Raw genomic sequence first — 13,387 nt, 5'->3', positions numbered from 1 at the left:
GCAGAGATCATATAATGTGTTGTGGGTAACGTTAGTTTGCTTGTTGAAGTTACAGTGAGCTGTCTGGACTCACTCATTCATTCGTTTTTAATTGAGTGGTTGTTTAGTCACCTGTTGATGTGTGATTAGTGAATGAGTGCAGGAGGTCTGGCTGCTTGCTTCTGACAGTTTCTTTAGTTTGTTTTTAAGCTGAGCCGTATATTGAGTAATAAGCTTAAAGTAACTAGAATAACAAGTGTTAACTAGTGGTGTAACAGATCGTAGTTGATCAGTGATCCGTACGGATCGCCCCCCCACGGTTCGGCAGGCATATGAACTGCGGATTAATTGCAAAATTTAATGTCTCATTTAAGACAAAGTAAACAAACTGCTCTAAGTACAAGTCACAGGCAGACAGCATGTCGCTAACGTTAACAGGGATTTGTTACAGAATAAATGGAAAACAAAGTTTTATTTGTCTCCCCTTTTTTTCGCTGATCCTAATAATGATCTGATCCGTGACTCAAATCCGTGATACGATCCGAACCGTGAGTTTTGTGTTCATGTTAACACCCCTAGTGTTAACATGTCAGCTTTGTAGATTATATTTTGTATGTCGTGCATATAGATAAGAATGTATGTCATGTATTTGATACATGCATTAATACTTTCTGATGTGAACCTACACTTTTAGATCTGTTTTTAGTGCTCAATCTTTCTTGTATTCAGCACTGATATGAACCTGTATCACATTATAAGCTTTAAAAATAAATAGGAAACACTTGTGAATCATGTGATATGTTGTCTGTTTTTGATGAGAACATAAATTTGTTGTCACAATAGAACAATACTATAAATTTGAATTTCACTTTGTTGGTAAAATGACACATTTGAACCACTCCATGGCTAAAATGAGCACTTCTTTGTTTAGAGACAATATGTATATGCTAAATGTCTTTAAAGAAGCAGCCTTTTCACCACTCAAGCAAATTGTTTTATTGGCATATAAAATTGCCCCCCACCCCTCCAATTTCATCAGGTGGGACAATGACATAGTTTGATGTGGTTTGTTATAAGATTCCATGTTGGTTTTCCTCCTGTCCTCCCCAGATTTTTTTATGTTCATATTACTGTTATTTTGTACTCTCCAAATATTTGGACAAATTGTATTTAGATGCTTTGGCAACATTGTTCCCAAAACTTTCATGCCAATAAAGCCCACTGAATTTTTAAACTTGCTTCCATTCATAACATGTTCGACAAACCCCAAAAACTCCGGTAATGATTGTCACAGACAATGTATCAGCACCCAGCAGTCATATAGACTGTTATATCAAAACAGTGATATCATGTTGGTAACTTGGAGAAACATGGAAAGGAAAACATGAAAACCACAGTGGGATTTGATTCCTGGTACTTCTTGCCGTGAGAAAACAGTGATAAAATAATAGCCAGCTTTAACCCAGGTTCCATTCATGGCAGCGGTGCATCTGGCTCTGCCTGTGTAACAAACAGAGTTGGCAGTGCTGCAGGTGGGAACATTTCCAATCATGCCTCTGGTCGCTGCACGACTCCCACAGGTTGGTCCAAATGCCTGTTCAGCAGGGATGGGGTGATCTGTGGGAGGCAGCATGAACTTCCCAAGGTGAAACTCCTAACTGTGCATCCAAGCATTGTGTATTGGCAATGAATGTTATCCTGCCTAGTGCGTTTGTTTGGTAATAAATTACAAGCTTGTATCAATAGCTGTTGAATTATTATTTGTTATGCACTATTTTAGGGACTACAGATGGAAATAGCTGTTGAGGTAGCTTTTCTGCATTCACAGTAATGTTTATTAATGTGAACTGCCCCTGTTAAATAAACTAACCCGTCACTGCAGAATGCACACTGTGTACATAACCTTTAGCAGAATAGCTGAATAGGCCCGTTGATGATGGTAACAACATATTTGAACGCTGCTGGGACTGCAGCACAGAACCAGCCAAAGAAGGGTCAGGTATGTCTCAAGTAGCAGATATCTTATTTCACTTAAGTTAACAGTACAGTTCTGTTGTAATGTGTTGCAAATTACCCTCTGAGAAAGTCTAATAAGGGTCTAACATGAAATGTCCTGGCAGCTTCCATAATGTTACTGGGGTCGGATAGTGACATGGCATTAAATGGTCTGATGTCTTAACTGGTATGGGAGAAGAGCGTCGAGGAAGCATGTATTAGGCCATGTAGCCTATTACTACCTACAAACTCCACACAGGACTCCAGAGAACATCCAGTCTACGAGTGACGTGTGAAGTAGTGACAAGATGTGACCCAATGCGGTTTTACTTTAGTTTACAGTACAGTTTTCTTCTAGTGAGCAACAAGTGACCCTGCAAGAAAATGAAACTATGTTAAATTAATGCAATATATTGTCCTCTGAGCTCTCAGTGTTTTGTCTGACTATTATAAAGGCTATTCCCAATATAATATGGCATTAAATTCATCTAATTACAGCCTGTGTTGTCTAATTAAGCAATGTTGCATTAAATGGGGCATCTAATTACAGCATAATTTGGTAGTAAGTGTAGAATAGTGTCTAACTGTAGCATATTTTGGAACTGATATGGCATTATAGGTATTTGATTTCTAATTAGACTATGATCTTGTAAAATGCTGTTTAATAGTGTATGAGGATCTCCTATTTGGTTTCTAATTATAGAATATAATTTGGTATAATAGTGTCAAAGTATAGTATATTTTGGGTCTAATATGATATTATATGCGATTTCTAATTACAGCATAATTAATGTGTACGGTGTTTAATTAGGGCATAACTGTGTTTGTTTACTGTCTAATAAATAATATTTCTAGTTTTTGTCTAATTTGATACAAAGCATGGTTTATTATGTCTTATTGTGTACCGTTAAATAAAGTGTGACCAGCTAACCCATATAAATAAATATAGAAAGAAAAAAATCCCCCCCAAAAATAATTCTACCCATTCACCCACATTTACTACACACTAAGTGATCTCCTCTCCTTCTTCTCCCTACATATCATACCGTAACTCCCCAAATCTGCCCACTACTTACATGTAACTCTACTACATGCTACTCTGATCACTCTCGTTTCTTGCTTAACCCCTCACTCTCATCCTTTCCACAGCACAACCCCTAGCAACCAAAAGAAAAACACACTTGATTTCACGTATTGCCCATGTCTCTCCAGAAAAAAAAAACAAAAGCTCAGCAGAACAAAAAAAGACACACTCGCACACACTCGACCTGCCCACCTCTCAAGATAGATTGAGGGTACAAAGTGAATCCAAAAACAACATGAAAGAAGGAAATAACAGCTTCTGGAAAACAACATCACAGGGTATCACATTTCACCTAGCTCCGAGCAGGAAGCCTGTGTGTGGTGTGTGTTGTTGGTCTGTCAATTATAAATTATTTTGTGTGTGCACATGTGAGAGGCCCGTCTGGGAGATTTAGGGTTGGTCAAAGCAAAAAAAGGTACAAAAAACAGGAAACACGTGGTAGTAGAGGCCACAAAGTTCACCTTAGACACAAACACACACACAGCTACTATAATAAATGTTTTCTGGGGATGTTTCAGTTGTTGTGTTCCTTATCACACTACTGGAATCCAGATGCTGTCAGACGCCTCACTGGAACAGACTGTGTATTTACTTTGTGTCGATATGTTAACGTCACTGAAAGTTTCACAGTAGTTACAGTATCTCCTATCAGATCACAGCACAGACAAGTTAAAAATGAGAAATCATTTCATTTCATTTAAACATCAAAATATATGAAGATGTCCCATCAGCAGTAACAGGCACACTGATAACCAGAATAATAGCAAACTATATCAGTTCTTGTTTAGAACAACTAAATGTAATATAAAGTCTATACAGACAGTAAATCACATGAAATTAGAGGTAGAATGATGGGAGACAACAGAATTAGGACTTAAGAAAATCATTCCAGTAAATTCCTGAAGACAGGACATTTTGAAGTGCTAACTAGTGTTAAAAAACAAAAACACTTTCAAAACAAATTCAGCAGATCAAATGTCTTTAGGTGCATCCTTCACAACAAGTAAAGACTGCAGTTACCATGTGTGGGCAGGCATATCCTGTGTGATTATATTTCTGATTGTTAAATGGTTTCTAGGCCAAATGATGACTCATCTTGAAGTGCTTCTAAATGCTAATTGCAAATGACATTGCTGACTAAGTTCATGTGACAACATATGACGGGAAGCGAATGAGGCTGAGCAACTGTTAACAAACAAAGTTTGTTTTGCTCGCCAACAGTAGTACATTGCTGTGATCAAAGCAAAGAGGGGGCACCTCTTCTTTGGTCATAAACCTACCAGCTTGTCTGTCAGGACATGCTGAATTTCAACTTTGATTAGATTTTACTGCTGATGTAAATTAACATGAGTAAATGTCTGACACTGGCATTAAAATAAATATTACAGCACTCAGATTTCAGATAATCAGACCATCAATCATAAGTGAATCACATGTACAATAAATCTCTACTTAAAAGACCAGTTGCACCTTAATACTAAAATATTTCACTCAATAGGAAATCAGTGTCCCTGTATGGTGAGACATGTGATGATGAGGAACTGAGAAATACAGTTTTCAGATGCAGCAGTGAATCCAAAGGCCTCTGCTCATAAATACTGGCTCTCACTGCATTCAAGCACTCTGTGACTCATAAGACCTACCTGGTATGACACTTACTGTATGAAAGCTCTAAGCAACTAAATAAACAACAAATAAAAACTCACAAACAAGACCACAGCTGGGGAGGGACGTCTGTGGTCTATGCATGCACACACACACACATACACACTTCATCTTTGGCTTCCCTATAAAACCTTAGCATTCCGAGGTTATTTCCCTGAATTGCTCGATAAACACACAGTCACTTACAGTATGTTACGGGAATGTTAACCACACTCCAGACCCTGTTTAACTTTAAAATACCACTGAATTTTAACAGCTGCTATTTGAGAAAAAAAATGGAACTCTCCTGTAAAGGTGCAATAATAATGGTAGTATAAAATTTTCAATAAAATGTAATTATAAAATGTTGCAGAATGTTTCATACCTGCTGACAGGGCTGTTATCTTATGACCAATAACAATATAAAATACGTGCAAGTATAGCAAAGGAGATTCATTATGACTCTGTAGTAAAATATACTGGATGTAGTAAAATTCTAAATTTCTCTGTTATTTGATCTCTGCTGTATTGAGCGAAAACTCAAATTACCTTTATGTTGTAATAGACCTGCCAGATGTGAGTGTGTGTGTGTGCGTGTGTGTGTTTGCATAATGGTGGTGTTAGTCTGTCACACTGGCCAAGCAAGGTTACCAGACAAGAAATAAGCATAAATTAACCCTTTCATGACATTTTGCATCCATATATATCTTATCAATCATTAATAAATGAGTAATTAATCATTAATGTTTCAGAGAACAGACAGAGGTCTGACACTATTCGTTTATAGAGAAAATACATTCACAATCACACTATATTATGATCTTGTTATCTAAAACAGGAGAACAAACAGCCATAATTATTTCTATGAATAGTAGGTTTATTCAAATTCAAACCATTAAGATCAATCAACACTGTCTGCAAACCACATGCCCTCCTTTTCTGTCAATTCTACACAATCAACTCTGCATTGAGTGTATTAGTCCTAAAACAAAACAACAAACTGGTTTGCAACTTTCAAACTAACAAAACTGGAAAAAAAAACCCATTACCTTTACAGTCCTTTTTTGTCGTGCAGAAGTCGCATCTCCCTCTCGTTTGTCCCCTTGTGGCAACTGACTGTGGGACTGCAGACTGATCAGGGCAAGATTTGGACTACTATACTACTGTGGCTGGCATGTGGGGAAGGTAGCGTCGCCTTTGCATGAGAGAAGTCGTAAGGCCCTTTCCTCCATTTTCTCGATGTTGTCCTCCTCTTCTAACACTTTCTCTTCAACTCAATAACAGATCCACTAAATCACTCCTTCCACTGAATCAAATCAGTACTCAGGTACTTTTTATAGACCCATGAAAGCTGCCCTCCACTACAGATAGGACTATGTTGGGCAACCTTTATGTTGGTTGCCTGGGAATTGATGGATTTGATGTGTTACTTTGTATAGGCTTGTTTACAGGTTCAGATGCCCACCTAGGTGAGAACCCTGGCAAATGTAGCAATATGTTGGGAACACAGACAGTTCTCGTGACAGTGTCATGGTCTCTCTTGAGCTCTTTCCCCACGGTCCCAATGACAGAAATACACAGACATGGCAATCTATAGTTTCACTGTTTTAAGATTCTTTACCTTAATTTGACACCCTCAAGTGACTTTAGAAACACCCTCTATGTACAAAAAATTATACCAGCTGCAGAAAATAAATAATTTTTAAATATTTCCATTTTTGTATATTCTGGACCACTTTACAAGTCATCAAAATTTCAGGCTTCAAGAAAATTTGACCCGAACAGTATGTAAGGTTTAAGTTTTGTGTAAGTTACGCTTACCGGTCTAGAGAGGATATTTTCATCCTGTTTAATACAATAGCCGTTTACATGCACCAATGACACAAGTGCACTCCTTTGCTTTTTTGTGTATTTTTTGTTACCCAGCACCTGCAGATATGTATGGAGCTGTATGTGTCCTCTGATGCTTCCATTTTACAGAACCTTCAATGGGTGCAATTTGAATCAACACATAAAGCTTTGAATTTAGCTAAACTGAATGAACATTTTGTTTCCATATCCAATTCCAACCAAGTAAGGAAAAATATTTAGCAGGTAAAGTCTGCAGAGCTACTTTCCCAAACATAACATATCCTGAAAATCAGAATCACCCCCAAGGCCAAAAAACTCATGCATGAATTCACCCAACGAATAAACAACCAGTATGAACTTGTACCCTCTGATCAACAGTTTCACACTCCGCTCTGTAAAACAACCTGGTCACACAGATTATGCCTCTCAAACAGTATGAGTTTTTTTGACAAGGTCTCCAAAATGTAATCATTTCTCTCCAAGTTAGGTCTGGTACACAGTATGTGTAAGTCTTTTATGTGTGTGTATGCTAGTAGACTACTGCAAAACACAAAAATTCCACTTCTGTCAACTCTGGTGTGGGTAAAATCCATTATCGTAGGCGTACAGCAAGTAAAAGACAAGAGAGGACAGACAATCACCTCATGCTCTTTGTGAATAACTGCTCTATTCCGTCATAATGACAAAGATGTTTCCGGCACTTGTCTGGTAAACACACCATTAGCTACTGCTCTGTTTTTACTGGAATAAAGTCACGTTATAGGACTGGCAAACTTCAGAAAATGCTCTATAAGGACACAGATAGAAGAGTGGCTGTGAGAAAAGTACCAAGATGTTCGTGCAGGTTGACGCTTCGCAGAAAAGCTGTTTGACCTAAAGTAAAGTCTGAAAAAGCTTGATTATCTTACATTATGTAATCATCACACAGTTGACAGTTTCTGAGACTGGTCTGGAAAATATATTAGTAATCATGACTTACTGGAAGCTCTGCCCAGGAGGCGTCTGCACCGACTGCAAGACAAGTGTGATCATTTTGTACGTTTTTTATGTGTTTTGCATGTACCTGAATGTGCGTATTTGTATGCGAGACGGATTCTATTTATCTCTCTCTCTTTGTTCATGTGTGTTCAAGAGTAGGTTATCTCTACAGTATTAACGGAAATCTGCTCTCTGACACCTCAGTCTGACTGCCATAACTCACACAAAACACACAGATACAAACCTACATAATAGATAGCATGGATAATGAAATGTACAACTACAGATAGATACACTTAAATCCCCACACACGTGACAACCAGGATGGACACTCACATGCACAGACACACAATGTCAGTAAATAAAGTCCAGACTGGCTACATAATGTACAATGACCTGCTCTGACCTGCGTCTGACCTGCTCTTGATGATGTTAGAGGAAACTTTGAGATCATTATTCATGTCTGTGCAAAATCCTGACTCAGAGATACACGTTTTTATATTAGTGCAATACAACGTGCTATTTGAAAAAAAAGTCTTTATTGCTCACCGCTGCTTATTTGTAGCTTCTAATGTACACTATGTTTTTCTAAGTTAAGCCACATTCTTATACAAAACGTTAACACTGATACAACGTCTGACTGTGTTGAGAGTCACAAAGAATAACAGAGCTGCAGATTTGGATGTTGATTCTCAGTGGGATTGACAATACTAACCATTTCACTTTGTAAGGAGTCCTTTGATTATATGTTAATATTAAAAATATCATTTATAGGATTTGGGTGGCGACTGTCTATGTTTTTCTTTTTGTCAACAGATTTCATGTGCAGAGCCAACAAGAATTGCGTGTGTATCCATCTCCATTGTGGTCCAAAAACTAGTAAAAGCACGTCAGTGAGCCACACCGTTGCACTGGGTGACATGTTCCTTCATTACGAAGAGTTTGGTCACGGTAGTTTGTTCAGAAACAACTCAAAAGACTAATAACAACAATCACGTTTTCAGTCTCCAGAGAGTATAGTTCTGTGTGCAGCAGATGTACATGCATAGCACTGTAAACAGAACTGCGTTCCCGCACATGCACAGTCGATCTACTCTCTAGAGACTGAAAACGTGATCGCTGTTTATTAGTCTTTGGAGCCATTTCTGAGGTCTATGCCTAGACAAAGGTCTACAGCACAGAGGAATACAATATATCAGACTCTGGATACACACACACACACAATACTTAAGTAGGATCAGCTGATTGTACGTTTGGTTCTACACATGAGATTTGTTGAAGAAAAATACAGAAAATCACCAGCCATGTCCTTTAATGGCACTTTGAGACATTCCAACAGTAAATCTGTCATTCATGATGTATAATGCAGGCATCCCTTGGGCCAGTCAGTGACAAGATACATCGTCCCTCCATGTTTTATGAAAATTGTAATTATGGTGAAGCAGATTAAACATATAAATTACAGAATCCCCATCATACCAGTGAGTGTAATATTTTACACAAGGACATAGTGTCCGTCAAAATATGTTATACAGTATGTCCAGCTTCTGTCAAAATCAAACCAGTGGTGTCAGAGACTTTACGTTATATTGCATGATTTTGATTTTTAATTAATTACACCTTTACAAACAACAAGCAAGATTTCACAGACTCATCATTCTGTTTACAGCACTTTAACTTCCTCTTAACACAGGTCACAGTGAACTTGACAGTAGCCAAATGTAATCAGTAAATTTCTTCGCCGTACATTAGACTTGTCCTTAAATGACCATGCTGGCATTTAGTTCAAACTAGAATTGACGTCAAGGCTCTTTTGCTTGTCTATAAAGCAATGAATGGCTTTTCTCCATAATATGCGTTAGACATGCTTAAAAGCTTTGAACCGCCCACACCTATCAGGTCATGAAGCTTTCATCTTCTTGCTTTATCGAGGGCCAATTCAAATTCTTGTGAAATTGCCTTTAGTTCTGTAGCCAATTTTTTCTGTTGGCTTTCAGTCATAAATCATCTTAGCAATTGAATAGTTTGATCTTTCTTGTGTACTGTTATGATTAAGCAGTTGTGAATGAGCCTGAAGTTAATTGTAACTTTTTTCCTTTGTGAAACCAGCTGTAGAATATGAAAAATATGGAGAAAGCGCATATTTGTGGGATTTTGTGGAGTCGTCGACAAGACTGGTGAGAGTACATAGACACCAGGAAATAATTAATTCAGCACTTATCTGAGAATGAACCAAAATAGTGAACTTGTGGACCAAAACAATGAGTAAAAAGATGCTAAAATGCTCAATGGACCTGAGGGCAACTAGTTGGGTGATACTTCTAATAATGGGTAATGGGTTATAATAATGGTAATAGGATAATGGGTTCATCACTACGAGCAACAGTGTTGTCATTATACAAAGGCCTACTCATTTCATCCATTGTTGATATCAGTTAAAAGAGCTTTAAATAAAGAGTGATGGCTTTGAGAACAGTAAACTTCATTCATTAACAGGCCTTTTTCATAGCAGACAAAGGTGAGGCACAGGTGGAACTAATAACATTAACAATGGCTCTGTTCCATTTAGAAATGTAAGTGAGCCAACAACAGTGAGCCAAGAGAAAAAAGCAGTACCCTTAAGCACCGGCCTGGCAACATTAAACAGTGCCATCATTAATGCTATTAATCACACTTTTTCCATTCCTGCTAGGACAAGTCAGAAACTCTGCCATTTACACTAAGCCATATATGGGTCTCTTCATGTATCGCGATCCCAAAATCTCTTTGTTTTGCCGGGCTGCATGCAAAATCAGGGTTAGAACTACTCCAGTCCAGAAGGTTGTGGTAATGCACTTAATGGTTACTGCCATAAACACCAGAAGAAGAAGAACATGTGCACTGAAACAGTTAAGTACAGCAGTTACTGTCCCTGCCCGATCTGAGTCAACATGTATTCGGGTAGGAGTCTTGAAAGTCAACAAGAAGTTGATTGTATTTCGCAAGTCAGGAAATCATTGCATATTGTAGATTCTAAAGCAAAGTATAGTAGGTTTCATGTGAATAAGCAGATGCTGAAGTCTGGATTTTGTTAACTGTACTGGATTATATAAAAGCATGGACCACCTTCTCACAGTCTGGGGACATAAGCTGCGAGTGGGCCAAGTTCACTGCTGATGTCAGCACAGGAGAACTGGAGGAACACTGAACGATCCAAAAATAATAATCTCTGTCTTCTTTTTCAGCTGGTTGTCATGAGCATAGCAATGATAAGAGGTTTTTTTTGTCTGAGTATGAGTTTGTAAAAGAAAGACACACACAGACAGAAATTATAGTGTTGTAGCAGCAATTCACATAAATCACAAAAACACACAAATTACAAAAATACTAGAGCTAGGTTTATATACACAAAATGAATATACTAGGTAGCATACTAATAAATAGAATGAAAAGAGAATTTAACTTTAAGACAAAATACAGCTATCCCTGTACAAATTGTTTGTGCATTGTGCTTTACCACTCAGAGGAGTCTCCTCTCCCGGCACAGAGGGGAGTCAAGGGGAGTCAGTATACAGGGTGATTGCGCTGACCCATCTGAGTCACACATACAGATCATTCAATGATCAAACTGATCAGGGATCAGATAAATAACCTCCCAAGGAGTTTTGAGTTATTGGCTCTCAATCCATCTCAAATGCTTCTTGGATCCATTTGTTCTTAGCGTTTTTGAGACAGGATAGCGATTTGACCGACCAACACGCATTTTTTAAAGTTTTTTTAAAAATATAATCCAGCAGTAGAGAGAATGAGCCACTAGCTTAATTGTGTTTTACTTGTCTTTTTAAAAATATATTACATCTACAGCTCATTAGAGGTTAGCAAGCTATACTATAGCTATAGCTAATGTAACTCAACTCTAACACTGAAAAGTGACAGCTAAAAATCAGACCAAGTAGTGGAGGAAGACAAGAGAGCAAGTGAGTGTGCCCATAGACTCAGGGCCAGGTTTACTCATGTGCTAAAAGATATGCAGGTTATTTATCAAACAGGTGAAGCAGCCTGGAAGAGCAGTTTGCCTAACATATGAGGCAGAGCAACTCAGGTGTAGCTGTCTATTTCCTTACTGCAAATGTGTATATGGTGGGGTCACGCAAATGACATCAGAAAAGATGTAATAAATTTAACCAATGACACATTCAGCTAGATGTTCACACAGTGTGTATGTTCCAACATATTGGCTGCAGTCATATACTGTTGAAAAAAAACTAGCTAAAATGCTGTACCAAAGTGCCGAAACCACATCTTACCACCAAATCACCTCCAGATACCAAATCTTAGAAAAAAAAAACATAAACAAAACAAACAAAATCTGCATGACTGTTTCTTGGTGAGGGATAATACATATAGTATTAGCCATATACAGTTAATGATTTGCATATTATTTACATATCTATCACACCTTCACTTTCTTGTTTCTTCATTTTTCCTCCATGTTTGATGGTGCAGCTCCACTTTGCGACAACCATTTTGCTTCACCCTAAATTTCGCATGGGGCCTCTAAATGTACCAATGAAAGCAAGATGGAGAAGGAGGTAGTCTGTCTTGTGTGGGTAGGAGTGTTAAAAGCATTTTGGAGTCATTAACACCATTTTCTGTCTTCACGGCACAATAAACTGATACTGTGTCTGTTTCAGTCCTGTGTGTTTATATCTGTCTACAACGGAAAGAGTGAAATCATGAAGGATAAAGATGAGTCAAGCTCACGCTTCTTCCTTGAAGATGTAATTTTCCTCAGTCTATCCCTCTGTTTTTTTTTCTTCCACCTCCACCTTCTCATCTTCCTCTCTCTAAAGCAGACATGGACATCCTCTCTGTTTCTTATATGTCCATTAGAGGAGCACTTTCTCTCAGATTTCTCCGTCTTTTATGTACCATCTCTTTTCCCCTTGTTTTTTTTTTTTTTTTTACTCACATCCATCGAGCTCTCTCTCCTCTTTAAAACACTTCCACTCTCTTTTTTATCCTTTCATTTCACTCAATTTGTCTTTACCCTTTTACTGTATCCCACTCCCTTGATTTTTTTAACTTAACTTATCCTTTCTTGCTGTTATTCACTTGTCTAGTGTGCTAAGCTAGAACGCTAGCGCTCTCTTTTCACACTGTTGGTGCACCATATTGACCTTTTCTTCATCTCCTACCTACCTACCATCTACCTAAACCTCTTTCTCTGCTTTTCTAATTTTACTTTTCCCTATATTTGCCTGTGTGTCCTGTCTTAAACGGCCCAAACCCCAGCTGCAATTTTGTCTGCTTCTCCTCTGAATTTGCTCTCCAAACATTTTTTCTCATCCCATAAATAAACTAACTGACTCATACATGGACTGAAAGCATACAAAACGCAAAGTACTAAAATATTAATTAAACATTTTTACACATTACAGTACACATTGTAGTCAAATCTAGGAAATATCTGATTAAATAAATGAAATGGGCCATGAGTGCTGGAGATTGTCATGACCTTATCCAACTCGAAATTCACCACCTGTCTCCGCTTATGTCTCTCTGCACACTCTCCATTTGTTCAGCTGTTTTGTCAGACTGCATCTGTCTGGCTGCTTGGCTGAGTTTATCTTTACTAATGAAGCATGTTAGTGACAGAAACGCTGAGCTAATCCTACCCTGGCTACAGCGCTTAGTAAAATTACACACACATACACAAGTGAACAGACTTTCCAACAGGCTGGTAAACATATAAACATACTGTAGATGCGTACTGTTGCATGGACACTTTGAGTCACATGAGAGCTGGTCTAAATTTCAGAGAGAGTGTGTGACAAATTGAGAAATCCTGTGGGATAAATAAAGTTCTTCTTACTG

The sequence above is a fragment of the Thunnus thynnus genome, chromosome 7, assembly GCF_963924715.1.
Source record: "Thunnus thynnus chromosome 7, fThuThy2.1, whole genome shotgun sequence".
Classification (NCBI taxonomy): domain Eukaryota; kingdom Metazoa; phylum Chordata; class Actinopteri; order Scombriformes; family Scombridae; genus Thunnus; species Thunnus thynnus.
Note: the sequence above shows the minus strand (reverse complement) of the source record.